Source organism: Eschrichtius robustus, chromosome 7, assembly GCF_028021215.1.
Source record: "Eschrichtius robustus isolate mEscRob2 chromosome 7, mEscRob2.pri, whole genome shotgun sequence".
NCBI lineage: Eukaryota > Metazoa > Chordata > Mammalia > Artiodactyla > Eschrichtiidae > Eschrichtius > Eschrichtius robustus.
Window position 1 is genome coordinate 132201537 of NC_090830.1, and position 17168 is coordinate 132218704.

The 17168-nt window shown below is 54.5% G+C and overlaps 1 protein-coding gene across 1 annotated transcript in view; it reads right to left on the reverse strand.

The window, feature by feature from the left end:
- Nucleotides 1-16652, reverse strand: part of FAM53B (family with sequence similarity 53 member B) — a 114734-nt gene extending 98082 nt beyond the window's left edge. The window contains exon 1 of the mRNA XM_068548726.1: nt 16404-16652. The gene's annotated coding sequence lies outside the window, so the exon portion shown is untranslated. The remainder of the gene's footprint in view (nt 1-16403) is intronic.
- Nucleotides 16653-17168: the final 516 nt, after the last annotated feature.

Consider the following 17168-nt stretch of genomic DNA (forward strand, 5'->3'; position numbering starts at 1 on the left):
CATGATACCCCCAATCCCGAACAACGGACGCCTGCCTTCCCACGCACATGCTTGGAGAGGTGGGTGAGCTGCTTGGTTTCTCTGCCTGGCATCCACTCTCCAGGGTGAGCTGCGGCATTACTGGGAGCAGAGGAGGGCCTGGGACCTGCCCCTGTCCTCACCAGGAGAGCTCCCTTCAGACCTCTCCCACAATGTGGGATCGGGGAAGGAAAGCGTTTCCATGCCAAATTCTTTAAACAAATCCAAGTAAACCCAGCAGATGGAAGAGACGATTCTGGATCTCTTGACGCCTACAGATGGCTGGCTTTGGTCGGGTCATCGTGAACAGAACAGATGCTTCCTCCATCACAACTCCTGCACAGAACACAGGATTCTGTTTTGATGACATCTGTGCAAGATATAGAAATGAGAGGGGGGTTTCCTGCCTTTTATTTCAAAACAGCCCTGGACAAACGAAGACTCCTTGTACCATAACAACACAGTCAAAGGAAAGCTCCATGAAGTAGGTTTTCTTAAATGTCAACCCACAGAGCAACCTACTTCTCTGCCCACAGGCCATGATAAAAATGAGAGTGGGGAGCCCATCCAGAGGAGGAAGAGATTCCTCTTTCACACGGCAGCATGGTCCATGATGGGGGTAACGCCGGGTATGGAGGAGATGAACTGGGGTCCAAGCCAGGCTCTAGCCTGTTAGGACCTGTCCTCTCAGGGATATGCCGGGAGCTCAGTTCCTCCCGGTGGGGCAGAGCTCATTATCCAACAGCCGACTGTGTGATGATCAGATGAAATACAGGCACGGTGCTTGGCACACAGCAGGTGCTCAACAAACACCAGCTCTCTAAGTAATAAACAACTTCCACTGTAAACTTCTTTGTACCAGGGTTCTTTCCAGGCACAGGCAACGTATCCCCTTTTCTGGGTGTTGAGACAGCAGTGAGCAATTCTGGGCACAGCCCAATCTGCCGTGCTCTCAGGTCCCCACTGGCTACAGCAGGCAGACCCAGGAGACCATTCTGAGTGGCTGGCTAAAGGCAAGCAGAGTGTCAGAGGGGGGCGCACAATCAAGTCTGGGCTTCCAGGGCTATTCTTTCCCTTTCTAAAGCAAGAGCGAAAAAATAAAAACCTCTCTCTGTGCATCCTCTTAACCCCAAAACTTCCTCCTTACCAAGCACTTCTTCCATGCAACTGTTCTATGGCTAAATGCACCAGACTTATCTGGTTTTCTCCCTTTTTCACTCTTGCCCAAGGTCCTGAAAGAAAGCTCTTCCTGGTATCTTAGGCTTGCATTTTGGGAAAGTTTCCATCCTGACTGTAAAGAGAGTGGGCACTGTCTAATCTGGGGAGATTCGTGCAGACTGGACCCATGTAAACCCAACATGGAGAGGTCTAGCCGTTCCCAAGAGCAGGAATGGACTGGACTCCTGACAAAATGCAGCATCTCATGAATGCAGCTAGCCCGGGGCCAGGATGGCCCAGCGGTAAACAACCACGCAGCCTTTCTCCGCACTCAGAGTCTATCAGCACTCACCAATGGCGGGGAGATGGTTCCAGCACCGATGCATTTACAGTCAGGCCCCATGAACAGAATTCAAATCTATACTCTCCACATTTGCCTTCACACCTCAAAATGACTCTACTCCTAATTAGCTTCCAAAGAGACTCCTATTAGGTAACATGGGAACGAAGCAAGACACGAGCTACAGTTCAGCCCAGCTCCCAGCTGGTCAACAGACTGTCCCAGTGTTGCAGCTGATGTCACTTTAAGGAGAAAGCCACGTGACGCTGGCTGGCAGAGGGGCCTGGAGCTTGTCTTCCTTCCTCATGCTACACAGTAGCCACCATTCTGAAGGAATAAAGCAGTTCCTTATCTGTCCACCCATGGAAAACATGGCCATGTCATCGAAACAAAAATGTTCCCATCCCAGCACAGTAGGAACAGTGGTACAACCCATCGGGTCCAGATGATCCAGAACAGAGCACGATCTGAATACAGGGAAGTCTGGATTTCTGTGGCTGTCCGCAGGGCCCGGCGCGCGCACGCAACACACACACACGCGCACGCACACACACACGCACGCGCACGCACACACGGGGTGGGGAGGGGGAGTGCTGGGCACAGCAGAGCTGATGCGGCCGCAGGCCCAGGTGAGCCAGGAGCTGGGGTCACAGGCTGGAGGGTAGCAGGGCTGAGGGGGTCCTCAGGTAGCAACTGGTCACCTGCAGTTGGGGACCATGGCCTGCACGGTGTGGCTGGCTTTGCCCACGGTCACATGGAAGGTGTGGGGTAGCTTCTTCACTCCAGGCCCAGGCCCAGGCCCCCTCTGTCACGTCACACATTTCCCATCACCTCTGAGTCAACGGACTCATTACCCATTCTGTGCTATGGGGCCAGCAAAGTCAGTGTCCTTTCTTTCACTGGAATGCCTCCTCTACACTTCTGGTTCCCTCAGATTTGGATTTTCCACACACTGAGAGACAGTCTAGCACACCTCTGCCCACCTGAACTTTCTGTGATGCTGGCTAAGTTTTACATCTGTGCCGTCTAACCTGACAGTGAAAAGCTGCACGTGGCTACTGAGCACGTGACGAGTGGCTAATGCAAGTGAAGAACCGAACTTTCTATTCCATTCTGTTTTAAATTTAAATAATCACAATTGTGTCAATTACCCCTCAACAAATCTGGAAAAAAAAATGTAAGCGGTGCGTCTGGAGCCTGTGCTCCGCAACAAGAGAGGCCGCGATAGTGAGAGGCCCGCGCACCGCGATGAAGAGTGGCCCCCGCTCGCCGCAACTAGACGAAGCCCTCGCACAGAAACAAAGACCCAACACAGCCAAAATAAATAAATAAATAAATAATAATTAAAGGTGCTAATAATTTAAAACAAAAACAAAAAAAAAAAATGTAAGCAGTGACATGTGGCTAGCGGCTACCATATTGAACAGCCCAGGTCTGGAGTACAGAGCATCCTTATAGGGAAGGGGTCAGCCCATTTTTTTCTGTAAAAGGCCAGACAGTAAATATCTTGAGCTTTGTAGACCATATGGTCTGTCACCACTGCTCAGCTCTGCTGTGGCAGCGCAAAGGCAGCCACAGACACTACATACACAAATGAGTGTGGCTGTGTGCCAATAAAACTTTATTTACAGGAACAAGCCATGGGCCAGATTTGGCCTGTGGGCTTAGTGTGCCAACCCTGATCTAGGTACAGGGTTGAAGTTCAAATCCCAGGACTACTGCCCAGCAGCTGAATGATCTTGGGCATCTTCATCTCATTAAACCTCAATTTCTTCATCTAGAAAAAGGGAACATAGTATTCACTTCTCCGGGTGGTTATAAGAATTAAATGGAAAGCTGATAACACACTTAGCACGGGGCCAACACAGATGGGCATTCAAAAAGCCCTTGAGGGTGAACGGAAACTGGATACGTACTGGGTGCTCTGACTTAAAAATATCCTACTGCTTCCTCCCTTTCCTGTGAAGTGGACACTACTATCCCCAGCCTACAGAGAAGTGGCTGGTTCAAAGTCAAAGACAATAAAGTGGCAGGACTAGAACCCAGGGTGCCCGTTTCCTGGTTCCTTGCCCTGGTCTCCCTTCCTCTCAGGCTTTTCCAGCTGACATGAGCTCTGCCCAAGGTTCCGCTTGACTGGGCTCACGTGAACCACCTTGTACTGTAAGAGGCTTGAATCCTTTACAAAGGAAATTGTTAAAAAAACAAAGTCAATGACTTCCTGAGGGCTCTACGATGTCGTGCTCTACTGGTTCCTGTTCTGTCCACTGTTCTGGGGTCCCTGTCACCACCAGTGACCAGAGACCCCTCATCTAAGGCTGTCAGTCACCAGTACACCATGGGAACGCCCTCACAAGGTGGCTCCCCTTTACTGGGCAGGGTCAGAATGAGGTTCGGTGCTGCAGGTCCGTGTGAAGATCTGGCTGTCGCCCTTCACAGCCCCGCCTCCGCACAAGTCCTCCAAAGTTGAAAAACGCTATCCCCACCCTGGTGATGGGGTCACACAGAGATGCCCTCTGTGGTTCCTTAGAGAACTGCACAATCTGACGTGAGCAGGCCCGGCTCAAATACGAACTCAGTGCTGGCTTCCACCTTCCTCTGGGCTCCCTCCCGAGCAGAACGAGGCGCCGAGGTCTTCTCCCCCATCTCCTTAGCGGAGTCGGCCAGGATCATTCCCGAGCAGAGGAGAGGGCACTCAGGATCACCATCTTCTTCCCCAAGGGCCCTAAGTAAGACACCATCGGCTGTGCCCGCCATGCTGGCTTAACTGCAGCAACCAGGGCATGGGGCCAAAACCCCGAACAGAGGCCAAATCGGAGACGGGCAGCCAGCTGGACGGGGGCGAGCCCCTGGGCCCCGGCTCTCTCCTCCTGCCACGGAGAGGGGCTGAAAATCAGGCCCCCGTCCCCAAGAGCACCGGAAGCCTGGCCGTGATGCTCACCGCCTTCCATGAGGGACCTCACCTGGTCTCCCCACAGACCCGCCCAGAAACTGTGCAGAAGCGGCCGGCTCAGCCTTTCTCCCACAAGCGCAGGGAAAGGGCTGGCCAGGCATCTTCACACAGGTTCAAAGCCGAGGAGGATGCTAGCAGCCAGGAGCTCCTCAGGCCAACACAGAGCAGGTGCCAAGCTGGCCCTGCTCTTCCGTGGCCAAGCGGAGGGCTCTGTGCCACGTCCTAGAGCAGAGATGTCCTGGGGTCTTTTCTGCAGCACTCAAGGACGTGCCCGGACCTTACAAAAGTTTAAAAACCGGATTTTTTTCTTAAAAAGCAAATTAGAACCCATTCACCTGTAGACAGAGCATCCACCACATGCCTCAGCCAGCAGCCCGGGCACCTGACGGGCACAGCTCTTCCACTCCAGGCTGCAGTTCACCTTCCGGCCTACTCAGCCTCGGCCAGGCCTCACCTCTCTCTTACTTTTCTAACAGGTGAGGGTGTTTGCTAACCGCCCTAGGAATCAGATGAACAGGAGGCTGACTGCCAAACTTACAGCCATTTGCAGCTAACTTACCTACTTCTCTCCTCAAGACTAAATGCTGATGAGCAAAACCCCCATAGTGCTCAAAAAAGACACCCCGGAAGCTGATGTGGGCAGCCCGTCTCCGTGGGTTCACTATTTTCCTTCACTATTGTCCTTCGGGCCCGCGTCACATGCCCCACAGCCACCGGGGCCTGGAATCCTGGCTGGCATCTGAGGGTGTGGAGTTCCCAGGAGCGCCAGGAGTCAGGTGACCCAGGCAGAACGGTCTCGCGTGTTTGTGTCAGCGACTCCCCCACCCTTTGAGATCACCAGTGAGAACACGCTAAGACAGAGCCCAAAGGGCACCCAGACTCCTTTTTTCAGTCACACCAACATGGTCACTTTCTTTTCCTTTAAGGGGTAGGGAAAAAAAAGTAGGTTTACACTGAATCAGACTTTTCCAACTCATCCTATGCCAGAAGGTTTTGTTCGTTTTGATTCCTTTAGTTCCAGTGCAGGCACAGGCAAGGAATTTTGGAAGTTCTTGGGAATCCCAAGTGCCCCCAATGAAAGCAAGAGCTTCAACTAAAATAAACACAGACCACATGCCTCTGGCCAAGTAGATGACACTTGATGAAAATTCCGTGTGTAGGGCGCTAGTCTTGTGCCCTCCAAGGAGGTCACTCCAAGGTCAAAAGGATGGGGCCCCTCGTGAGGGCCGCTGGAGAAGGCCGTTCCCTTCTCCTCTGGCTTCCTCACCAGCATCCAACTGGTGACCAACCAACCAACCGCTACCCCCTTCAGCCCTCGCCCTGCCCTGGTTCGCCCCTCTCTCCTGGGTCACTCTGTGGTCTCCCAGTGTCCGCTCCAACCCTATCCGCAGCGCCACTCCCCAAGTGCAAGCACCAGCATGTGCTCCCCAGCTCCCAGCCCTCGGGCGATGAAGTCGTGACTCCTCCGGCTGGCGCCCACTGCCGTCCTGACCTCGACCAGCTTAGCTGCCAGGCCAGCAGCGCGCCTCCCGCCCTCGAGCCTAGGCTATCCTCCACCACCCGAGGCAGTCTCCGGTGCCCCTGCGCACACTGCTCCCTGGTCTGGAACACCTCCTCCTCCCAATTCTGCGTCCGTCTAAACTCCTGCTCATTCTTCAAGCCTCAGGAAGCCGCCTCTGCCCTCCTCCCTTCGGCTTGGTTTAAATGACCCTCCCATCACTCCCCGAGGACTGTGGACTCACCAGAACCCTGTGGACCCACACCTCCTCTACACTTACTACACACGGCACATGGTAGGAAGCGGATAAAAACAACTGCAGTCTGAGTGTTCACGACACAAGCCGACGAGCTCCTCAAAGACGGATTTGGTTTACTCAAGTGCGAATTCTTCAGGGCCTGACACACAAGGTAGGCGTTTACTAGACGTGAACTGGATTGCGCCTGGGGGACCATCAGCACGGCAGTGTTCCGTGGTCACCACAGAAACAGCGACACGTCCGAAGAGGCACAGAGGGCAAGGAAGGTGAGTTCTATCACATCCGCCAAGAGCAGAGGCAGCCCAGGCGCCTTGGTCACCTCCCTCACACAGCCCCTCGGTCACCAAGCTTCGTGATGTCCGGGAAGAGGGTCTGTGTCAAGGCCACCCAAGGCCAGCCACCTCGGTGGGTCCTCTGGGGAGAGCTCTCTAAAGAGCTCCCAACCACCTGTGCCAGCCTCTGAGGGCACCTGCCCAGAACCTAGCGAATAATAGCCTTCGCACCCCGGTACGAAAGGCTCTCCCGCAAAGCTGCCCAAAGTACAGCAGCAATCTCTCAGGCCAAGACTGTTCACCCCACAGTACGCCAGGCTGGGGCGGACAAGGGGTGACACTCAGAAGACAAGGGGAGTGGAGCTCTACGCCCACCAAGGAGGGGACGGCCTTTCCCTCCATCATCCCAGTCAAGGACTCGTTTCAAAAGCTTTGATGGAGCTTAGATGAGCTCTTGCTCCTGGAGAAACTGCCACCGCGTTCAGGTGGCAGGGGGGTCCGGAGACAGCGGAATCAGACCCCAGTAGTCGGTGAAAGGTGGCCAGGCTGGGGGCAAGTGCCACAGCCGCGACCACTCAACCTGCACCAAGAGGACGCGGGCCACAGTTGTGAAAGGCAGCTCGCCAACTTGAAAGAAGGGGCAAGATGAAAGAAAGACATCAGCTGCGGAGAGTCTAAAAAGAATCTTAAAGTAAATGGACCTCCCACTCTCAGTCCAGATAGGTGTGCAGCCACTGAGGTTTCCAAAGAATCCATTCACAGAAGTTGGTGAGAGCAGAGCCAAGATTCCAGGGCCGTGTCATGACACCTGCATTTAAATCTTCTATGTTTAGGACCAAATTAAATCACTTCTGATAAACAGAGATTTTGTTTCCTAAAGCGAAAGCTTAAAAGATTTCACCCACCTTAACTCTTAAGAGACACACTGCAAACTGAATTGTAGCATGTACTCTCAACCTTTCCTCCCCCCAAAATCACATCTGTGAACGGAGAATGTGGGTGAAGAAAGGCTCTACCTGGCCTTATCCAGCCAAGCCCAGCTCCGAGTTAAGTCCCCGCTGCTCTGTCCCTCGTCCTGTTACCCACTGGGGCCATGGGGACAGTTGCCCTGGTCCTTCCCCTTGAACTCCCAGCCCACCATCTGTCCTCCCAACAGCACGTGCCTGCCACGGGCTGCACACCAACATTCGCTGGGCTCTAAGTGTCCCCAGCCACGGTCTCACTTAGTGCCCCCAACCCACGGGCTGGGTGCTGTCGGCACGGCCATAGTCCAGAGGAGGGAAGCCAGGCGGGAGAGGCAGTCAACGGCCTAAGAGCAAACGGAGGGCAGACCTGGGATTCGAACCCAGGCGCTGATGCCACAGCTGAATGCTGCCCTGGCAGTAAACGACACAGACCTGGGTTTCACCTCCTCTCTGCCCAAAGTTCCCCCGTGGAAGTTCTTCTCTTGCTGGCACGCGGCCCGCCCTGGACCGCCTGGCAGAACTTCTGCACACCCAATCCAGCTCACGCCCCACCGGCGGCACCGCACCTGTGCCAGGGGCTTCTCGGACAGGCTCTCACCCAATCTTCCTGAAACCACTGGGAGGCAAGGCCAGCAAGATGAGAAACCTGAGGCCGCGAGGGTCACACAGCAAACTGGGTCCAGCAAGTGAGCAGTAGTGTGCCCGCTGCTTTCCCCCTGGGGAATCCCATTGTCTGACTGCTCCGGGGCCTTCGGGGGAGGGGGGCTCCCAGGACCACGCCACAGAGGGGGCCCCTGCATTCCACACCCCGTCTGGAGTCTCAGAACCACAGACACCCCCGGCCCCCTCTCCTCACCCAGAGCGCAGAGGCGGCTGGCTGCCGAGGACGGTGTCCTTCCACCTCCAAACACGCAGAGGCTGCTCGCAGGCGGCACACGGAACGTCCCTCCACTCCCAGGCCCCCGGCCAACGTGAAGGCCAGAGCAAGGGGAATTCCAGGCACAGCGGAGGCCTCTCCCAGCTGGGCTGTGTCCATCAGGGCACTTCAGCCAGAGGGCAGCCGGGAAGGAGGGTGGCCTCCTTGGGGTGAGCCACCTCCTCCCCCCAGGGCCCTGCTCCAACTGCCAGGACACAGAGGGGCCCCGGACAGACGCTGCTCCCCGGGTCCCCTCAGGCCCCCCAAGCAGGCTCTGCCACATGGCCACCCCAGCCCCTCCTGGAAGTGGCAGCGTGGTGCCCGGTCCGTAATCGCCGGGGACCACCCCCTGCTCATGGCAGCAAGCGCACCTCCACTGCCCCAGGGCGGCCGCTGGACCAAGAGGGAGCACACGGAGGCCCGCCACAAAGAGCTGAAACGCCACTGTCCCGCCCACCAGAGGCGAGGAATTTCTCTGAGCAGCAGCATTTTCAGCAAGAGACAGAGCGAGTTCCTCAGCCATGGGCTCGTGCTGAGGATTCAATGAAATAATGAAGTAAAGTGGCCAGCTCGGCGAGGGACACCCAGCAGGGGCCCAATCAGTGTCTGCTAAATGAATGCAGGAAGAACAATCCCCCTCCTCCCCACCTCATTAGGCCCAAACCCAACTCCGAGCGGAGGAGAAAGAGCCCTTATTTACCCACCACCACCAATGCGCGGAAGGGCAGATGGACAAACCTTTGCCAAGGCGACCAAAAAGGCCTTTTCATCAAGCTCCAGGTTTCAGCACTTCCCATCAGGACTCAGTTTCCCCGGCTGCAAGTTTCACGAGCCTACACGTTCAGTAACTGAAGGGATGCCTGCTGCACACGCATCAGGGGAGGAAGTGAAAAATGGGATGGACTGTCAAAGTCAACCAAGAGCTTCGGAGGGCATGTTTCACTAGGCTAAAGAACTCTGGACAGTGACCATGTTGCCTGTGGGTCTGCTACAGGGTGCTGTCCTGCAAGCAAGAATGTGTCCCGGGACTTCCCTGGTGGCGCAGTGGTTAAGAGCCCACCTGCCAAGGCAGGGAACACGGGTTCGAGCCCTGGTCCGGGAGGATCCCACAAGCCGCAGAGCAACTAGGCCTGTGCACCACAGCTACTGAGCCTGCGCTCTAGAGCCCACGAGCCACAACTACTGAAGCCCGCGTGCCTAGAGCCCGTGCTCCACAACTAGAGAGGCCACCGCAATGAGAAACCTGCACACCTCAATGAAGACTGGCCCCCGCTCGCCACAACTAGAGAAAAAGCCTGTGTGCAGCAACCAAGACCCAACGCAGCCAAAAATGAATAAATTAAAAAAAAAAAAAAAGAATGTGTCCCAAAGTCTCGCAGGAGAGAATGCAGCACTTGAGCAGGGCACCCAGGAGACGCAGGTTCTGGTCCCTCTGTGCACTGGCCCACGTGACCTTGGGAAAGTCACCACATCTCTCGGCGTGGGATTTCCCTTCTGTAAGATTACATTTTGTAATCTTACATTCTGTAAGAGCAGGCCACAGTAGCTCCTGCTCTCCCAGCCCCTGGTCATCCTAAAATAATTCTATGAAACGTAATCCCAAGTATGTAGGAGGACAGGTTCCCAGCAGTCAGGTACAGCCAGGTGGCTGACAGTATGGCACTCACTGCAAACCAAGGTGAAACGGACCAAAGGCTTACTGAGAATCACCAAGATACACCCTGAACCCAAACTGCATCTTCCCACCCCTGAGCCCCAGAGGGATACTATGTGCCAAACCTCCAGAAGGAACAAGAAGCTGAAAAGACCAGGATGGTGGGGGTGCACGGCCCGCATGAGAACTACCCTGAGACAAGAGACTGAATAAAACCTGCCCTCTTCGTTCCAGAAAGGAGGTGGCTCAGAGGGGCTGTACTGAATCCTGTGCGGGGAAGCGCACCCCACGCCTGGCCCGGCAGAAACAGGAACTACCTGGATGATGTCTGCAGCAGGCACTTGGCCCAGGGATGGGTACCTTTCAGATTCTCCTTCACTGAGACATGGCAGCAGCGGAAAATTCCAATACGCTTATTCTACTCCTGAACAGGAAGGTCCCTAATCCCTGCTAAGGGAAGAGAGGTATACGTGGGGTCTATTCCAGTCCTCGTTCCTCAGTCTCAGATGCACAACCGAATCAACTCAGAAGCTTTAAAAGTACCAACGCTGAGTCCCACCCCTTCTCTCCAAGATTCTGATGTAATTGGTCCTGGATGCTGTCTGGGCATCCAGATTTTTTTTTTTTAAACTTCCCCAGGTGAATCTAGTGTGCAGCCAAGGTTGAGGAACACTGCTGTAAAGTCTAAAAACTCGGCGACAGGGGCTCCCAGCCCTCTCCCACAAACTCCTCAGGAGCAGAAAGGCCAGCAGACCCAGCCAGGCAGCCCTTGCTGGAGATGTGGGTATCCTTACCCCGCCTCCACACACAAACCAGGATCGACCTGCACAGAGCCATCTGTCTGAGACAGAATGCAGGGCCTCTGCCCAGCCCTGGCTGGGGCATACCAAGTGCCCACACGCTGGAGGATGTACAGTTGTGTTCAGTTATTTGATGACTTTAGGCATGTAAACAAAATGTGATATTGTACAAACCTGGGGTGGCAAGGACCACAAAATGATTTACTATGAGACATCTAACTTACAAATGCAAAAAAAAAAAAAAATGCTGGAAACCCTTTTAACAATCTCTTTGAATGGAAAACGGGATCTGCATAAATGTGATGCTTCTAGTGGGCTGTCAGATTTATTTCCCATTTCCCCCAGAAGCTCACTGGGAATAATCATATTATTTTCTTGTGAATCTGTCTTTTGTAAGGATGAAGCGGAACATTCCAGTCTTCCCAACCGAGGCACTGCCTTTGGTCCTATGGTAGATACAGAATCCAATTACTCCTTCAAAGAAAAGAAAAATGGCTGTAGGAAATAGAGGGGCAAGGAAAAAAGGCAGTTAAAATTTCTAAGTTTCCCTCTGGTGTTAACAAGACTAAACAAAATTTATGCTTCGAGATAAAACAGAACCCAGTGCCTCTGTCTTATGAACACACCAACCGATAGCACGGTGTATGGAGAGCAAGCAGGCTCTGAAGCCAGACAGACCGGAATAGAGCTACCAGATGCTCGGCCTTCCAGCTGTGTGGCCCTGGGCCAGTTACTTGGCCTCTCTGAGCCTCAGTTTCTTCAGCTGTAACTGCAGGACTTCTTTGAGAATTAGAGACAGAGTATTCAAAGCCCCTGGCCAAGGGTGAGCCTTCAACAACCAGTGGGCACTGCTATTATTCTTTGAATAATCCACACCCATTTCAGCTAAATCCCGCTGCACCCAACTTTTTACGGGCCTGGATCTTGGGAACCACATTATATCACTACAGGAGGAGAATCTGTTTCTTTGTTTCAAGGGAGAGCGAGAACAGCCAGGAGTTGGCCTGCTCCTGCCTTCTGGGGTCAAATGGGCTGTTTACCGACATGATTTGCTTTCACCTCCTGAGAGGGGCCCAGTGGAAAAAGTCCCTCCAGGGACTACAGATACCTAAGGGGAGCTGTTGTTTCCGTGATATTCCTGCACAGTCTGGCCAGGCTGCCCCCATCCCCCCTGCAAAAGGCAGCTTCCCATGCAGCCCCCGCAGCAGGAGAGGAGAACCGTAAAGAAGCAGGGTGCCTGTCACACTTCTCCGTAACCCCTGACGTGATGTGAAATTCTACAAGGTAGATCCTTTGAAATGCAAAATCTTCCCGAGTCCTTCAAATGTGTTTTTATTTTCTTGGGTTCCTAAGGCTGCTTTCAGACCCACCCATCAGCATTTCCCCCTCTCAATCAACCCACACTTAACAAAAAAAAGGAAGAAGAAGAAGAAGATGAGGAAAAAGGAGGAGGAGGAGGAGAAGGCAGCTGCAGCAAAGACGTCTCTGTTTTCTGAAAACGCTCAAGTTATCTCCAGTCACTGCAAGGGGGGAAAAAAAAACTTGTCCTCTGCTCCAGCCTCCCTGTAACCCTCCTCCAAGACACCCTGAAGCCAAGTTTCCTCTGGAAGATTTCCTCCCATCCTAACCAGCACAGCACTAACTGCTGCTTCTCAGGATCTCAGAGAACTTTCTTAAGACAAGAATCCAGATGCCCCCTGACCAGAGTTCGGGAGGGTTAAGACCGGCACCACCAAAACCACAACCCACAATTTTCGAAGCCCAAACCTTGATCCAAAACTGTGTGCACAGGAGGTTTGGATTAAACATCAAAGAAGAAGTTACCTTAAAACAAAGTTGTTTGGCAAAGAAAATTACTTCACCATAAGAAGAACCCTAGGGAATGGTAAATAGCTTTTGAATATAGACTTTTCAGTGGCAAGGTCATTAATCATGTTAATGTAAACTGCGCTAAAACAAAAATTGTCTAAGCAAGTCTCCGGGGCACATCAGCATATCTAAGCCTCTAGGTTTGTTTCCAGAGTTCACATCCCGGCAGCACGCAATGAAACTGTTGTTAATGGGGTCAGCTATTATAGTGCAGTCCCTGACCGTGGGCCATAATAAAGGTGACTCAGTCCTGTAGAAAGAACCCTTCTAAAGTTAGGCAGGAAACAAACATAGAAATTAATCAGAGAAGGAGAGTCAATGATTTCAGAAAGTTTATCCATTGGGCAAGTTTAAACAGCAACTCTCCCTGGATGATCAGAGATTTCAGAAAAGAGTTGAGGGAAACCAGTCAACATTCCTTACGGCACCGAAGTCCCTCAGCCAGGTCCTGTTTTGTAGGGTGGAGGGCAGGACAGCAGCTGGACAAGGCGAGGAGAGTGGAGCCCAGCAGAGTTAAGCTGTGCTGAGCCCCACCAGACCCGGCCATGTGCTTCATGCTGGCAAGAAACCGGTTCTTTCAAGAGAGGAAGAGTCTGACAAAAAGGACAGCTGCAGCCAGAAGCTGAGAGGCAAAAACTTCGAATAAGCTCTGGGTTTGGGATTCTCCCTCCCCTCAAGTCAAAGAAAAAAAAAAAAAATCACCTTGGGGTTTACAAGGGCTAGTTAATCTATTAAAGTGTCTCCCTTGCTGGATCAATTAAAGAGAGCCCCTCCACATCTGGTTTCCACCTAAAACCGAAACTTGTATTATCAGCATATTACATAACAAATTATGCCTGCAGGTTTCTTTTATTACACATCAGAGAGGTGTGTGTAGTGGTGGTAATGATGGGGGTTGTGCTGATCTGAGTATCTGCTTATTTCAGTCTTTTTTTTTTTTAGGGCAAGAGCAAAGTTTTCCACGCAGTGTGCAATCCAAAAAAGTCACACTGACTGGGTGAAACATCAACTGAACAATCCAACAGTGTGTCTGGGGCTCAGTCTTGAGGGCCTACTGCATCAAGCAGTGGGTCAGAAGGGTGTGCTTTTTCAAAGAGCAATGCAAAGGTAAACCAAATTGCTCCGAGGCGTCCTCTGCTGCCAGCTCCCAGATTTTACACAAGGCTCCCTCCTCTCCAGCCTCCTGCAGGGGAGGAGAGCTGGCTGGCCTTTCCTGAGCTTCGCGTGGGTCAGGCGCCTGCTCCCTGAACCCACTTAAAGGACACCCAGCCCACTAGGCCCCTACAGAACCGGGGAGATGGAGAGGCCGGGCAATGGTGAAGGAATCAGCAAGGGAATAAAGGCTAAAAGGAGTGGTGGGAAAGAGCCTAAGAAATAACAACAGGGCTTCCTATAAAATGTCAGTTAAGTGTAGCCACCATGATTACAAGAAGGTATCTCAAAGCTCTTCTTCCTCAAAAAATTTTATGAACTTCCAAAATGCTACTACATGCAACATACCCTAAGTTCAAAGCAGAAGGGAGAAACTGACTAAAAATATCATCAATCAAAACAGTGGAATGCTCTATTTGTCCTGCCAGCCTTAGAACATTCAAGGCCACTTCTGTAGCAACTATACTGCTAGCTTTTATTTAAAACTTGTCTTCGATGTTAAAACGATTGCACAGCAATAATCACCTTCTCAGGGGGAAAAGAAGTCCTTGGGCAAAATTATTTGAACTGGTCTTAAAACCACCTTGTTCTCTGGAGGGGCATTTGGGAGAAAGAAACAGACCTGCCGCAGGCCTCTCCTTCATTTTCTGGCCTGGAACAGCACCCTGGGAGGCGATCAGCAGCCTCCTAGGTCTGTACCATGGCTGGCAGCATCCAGACCCTTGCCAAGTACAGACACAACGTCAAGGGCTACCAATCCTGAACTTAAGACCCAAACCTTCTCCCACTAACATGAGCCTATCAACTGGGACAAGAAGCTGTTTTCTGTTTATCTAGTTGTCCATAGCTAAGGAAAAAGCGGGGGGGGGGGGGGGGGGGGGCGGAACACACTACAGATCTGCAATTCAGTATCAAAACTGTAACTGAGACAAGTTACTGTTAAGTGGATAAATTAAAATGAAACCAAAACCTGGCGAAGTCAGGAACAGTGAGTTTCACCCAGTCTACTAACTCCATTCCTTTCCAAGTCCTCAAACCTGATGGCATATTTTAACCCAGAGTCCAGGATCTGGAGCAAGGAGGGATCCCCTTCCAGCCGGTGGGAACTGCTGGGAACACATATGCTAGTATGTCATTTGGAAGTCTGCTAATATGTTGTAAGCAGCACAAGACGCTTGCCTGGCTTCCCAGGCCAATAAACAATGCCATTCCAACTCCTGCAGCAGTCAATAGAAAACAGTCCCTTGTCTCCACCATGCAACAATTCAACAAACATTTGTTCCTGTTGAACAACCGTCAGCCTGGCTCCATCTGCACCCGCTCCGGCAAGACGAGCGTGGCGGAGGCGGCATCGGCACAAATGCCCTGCCCAGGTCCGGGGCCCGGAATGCAGCCCACCGCGGGGGCCACTTGCCCAACACCACCGAGTCCGGATGCTGTAACGAATGGAAGACTCGGAGTGTGGCCTATAGGAGGCAGAATCCCATTCATCAAATGCCGCAAAGAGCTGTTCTTTGTTCACCATCGTACGAAGTACAGTACGTGTTAATGAACCAGGGCGGTCAGATGGAGGCAGCCTGGCTTCAGGGGGCGTCCGGGGGCGAGGGACGCGAGCAAACCGGCTCTCGAGACTCGCTGGTGCTCCGCCGCCTTGTCCCGAGCCACGAGCATTGTTCCCCAAGTCTGCGGGCGGGGGTAGGGAACCGGGGGGTGCCGGAGAATACATTTGGGGCAATGCAAACCGAGGTCCCTCCCCGGGACTCTGGGCGTCCTCCCCTTCTTCGTCCCCGCCCCACCAAGAGAAAGCCCGAGCGGCGAAGACGACTCCCACGGGCTTGGAAATCAAGGACTGGCAAAAATGTGACTCGACCCGTGTGCCCGTGCCGGACGGCCCTTCTCGCCATGTGCAAAAGCCACGCCGGCACGGCCCCCCTGCCCCCATTCCGCAAGTCCTCGCCGCGGCGACCCCGGGGGCTTCCCCTGCCCGGGACAGAACGCCCTCTCACCCCCTACGTGACCTCCCCGGCCGGTCCAGCCGCCGGGGAGCCCGCCGCTGCGTGCCCGCATCCCGGGGTGGCGGACGCAAACTTCCGCGAACAAAAGAGTTGTCTGCAAACGATGCGGGAACTCCGGGGTGAGCGGGGACGCCCGGGTCCCGGGGCTCGGCGCCTTCGCCGCTGCCGCAGCCAGGGCTCAAGTTGAGACGTGGAGAGGAGGACACCCCCGGGCGCAGCAGTCCCCGCGCCCGCCCCGGGAAGCGCAGACTTTTCCGCAGGGGCCGGGCTGGCTCGTTCCCCTGGCTGCGCTCTGACAAGTCTCACGCATGCACCAGCGGCGACACTCAGCGCCCCGAGAAACCACCCGACCCAACGTGAAACAAGGCGGACAAAAAGGAAATCAGCAACATAAAAATAAAAATAAAAAAGGTCAAGGCCAGCACACACGCGAGCCGGGCTCCCTACAGCCGGCGGCTGGGGCGCACACGGCAGGGACCTCCGCTCGGGACCAGCCCCCCGGTCGCCAACGCCGCCGCCCGGCCCGGGGTCGCTTACTGTGCGCGGCGGGACGCTCCGAGAGCGGACCCCGCGCCGTTGCCGCCGGCGCTCGCCAAGTCGTCCAGGCTGCCCGCGGCTCGTCCGCCGCGCGCACGCTCTCCTGCCGGCGCCGAGCGCTTTGTACCGAGCGGCTCCCAGGGAGGAGGAAATCGACTTGTCACTTCCTGAACTGTTTGCAACTCGTCCCTTTAACCGGCCCCGGCCAGGCCGCCCGCGCCCGCCGCCGCCGCGGGGCAGCCCGACCGCGGCTGCGTGTCGCTGGGTCCGGCGCTCTGCGGGCGGCGTCGCGGGCCCGGGCGCTCAGCGCGGCGGCGGCGGCGGCGTGCAGGAGCCGGGCAGCGTGCGGCGGCGGGCGAGTGTGCAGTGCGCGCAGCCGCCGGTGGGCGGGGAGTGGGGGGGGTCGCGGCGCGCCGCCGGCGGGGCTAAAGGGCGTCCTGCGAGCCGAGCCGCGCGCCGCTCGCCGAGCTCGCGCCCGCAAGGCCCCGGAACGCGGGAAGTGGCCCCGGCCCCCGGCCGCGCCGCCGCCACCACCACGGCTACCCGGGCCCCGAGCCAGAGACCCCGGGGCCGTCTCCCCCCGCCCCCCGCACGAGCCGGGATGAAAACCCCGGGCCGCGTGGACTTAAGACGTCCAGCTTCCGGGTTGCTGGGTTTTTGAGGTTTTAAGGAAACGATTTCAGGGGCGTGCTGGGCGGTAGGGGAGGGGGACCGTGTTAGTGTTGTCACACTTTCGGAAGATAAATCGCTACTTTCCTAACTCGG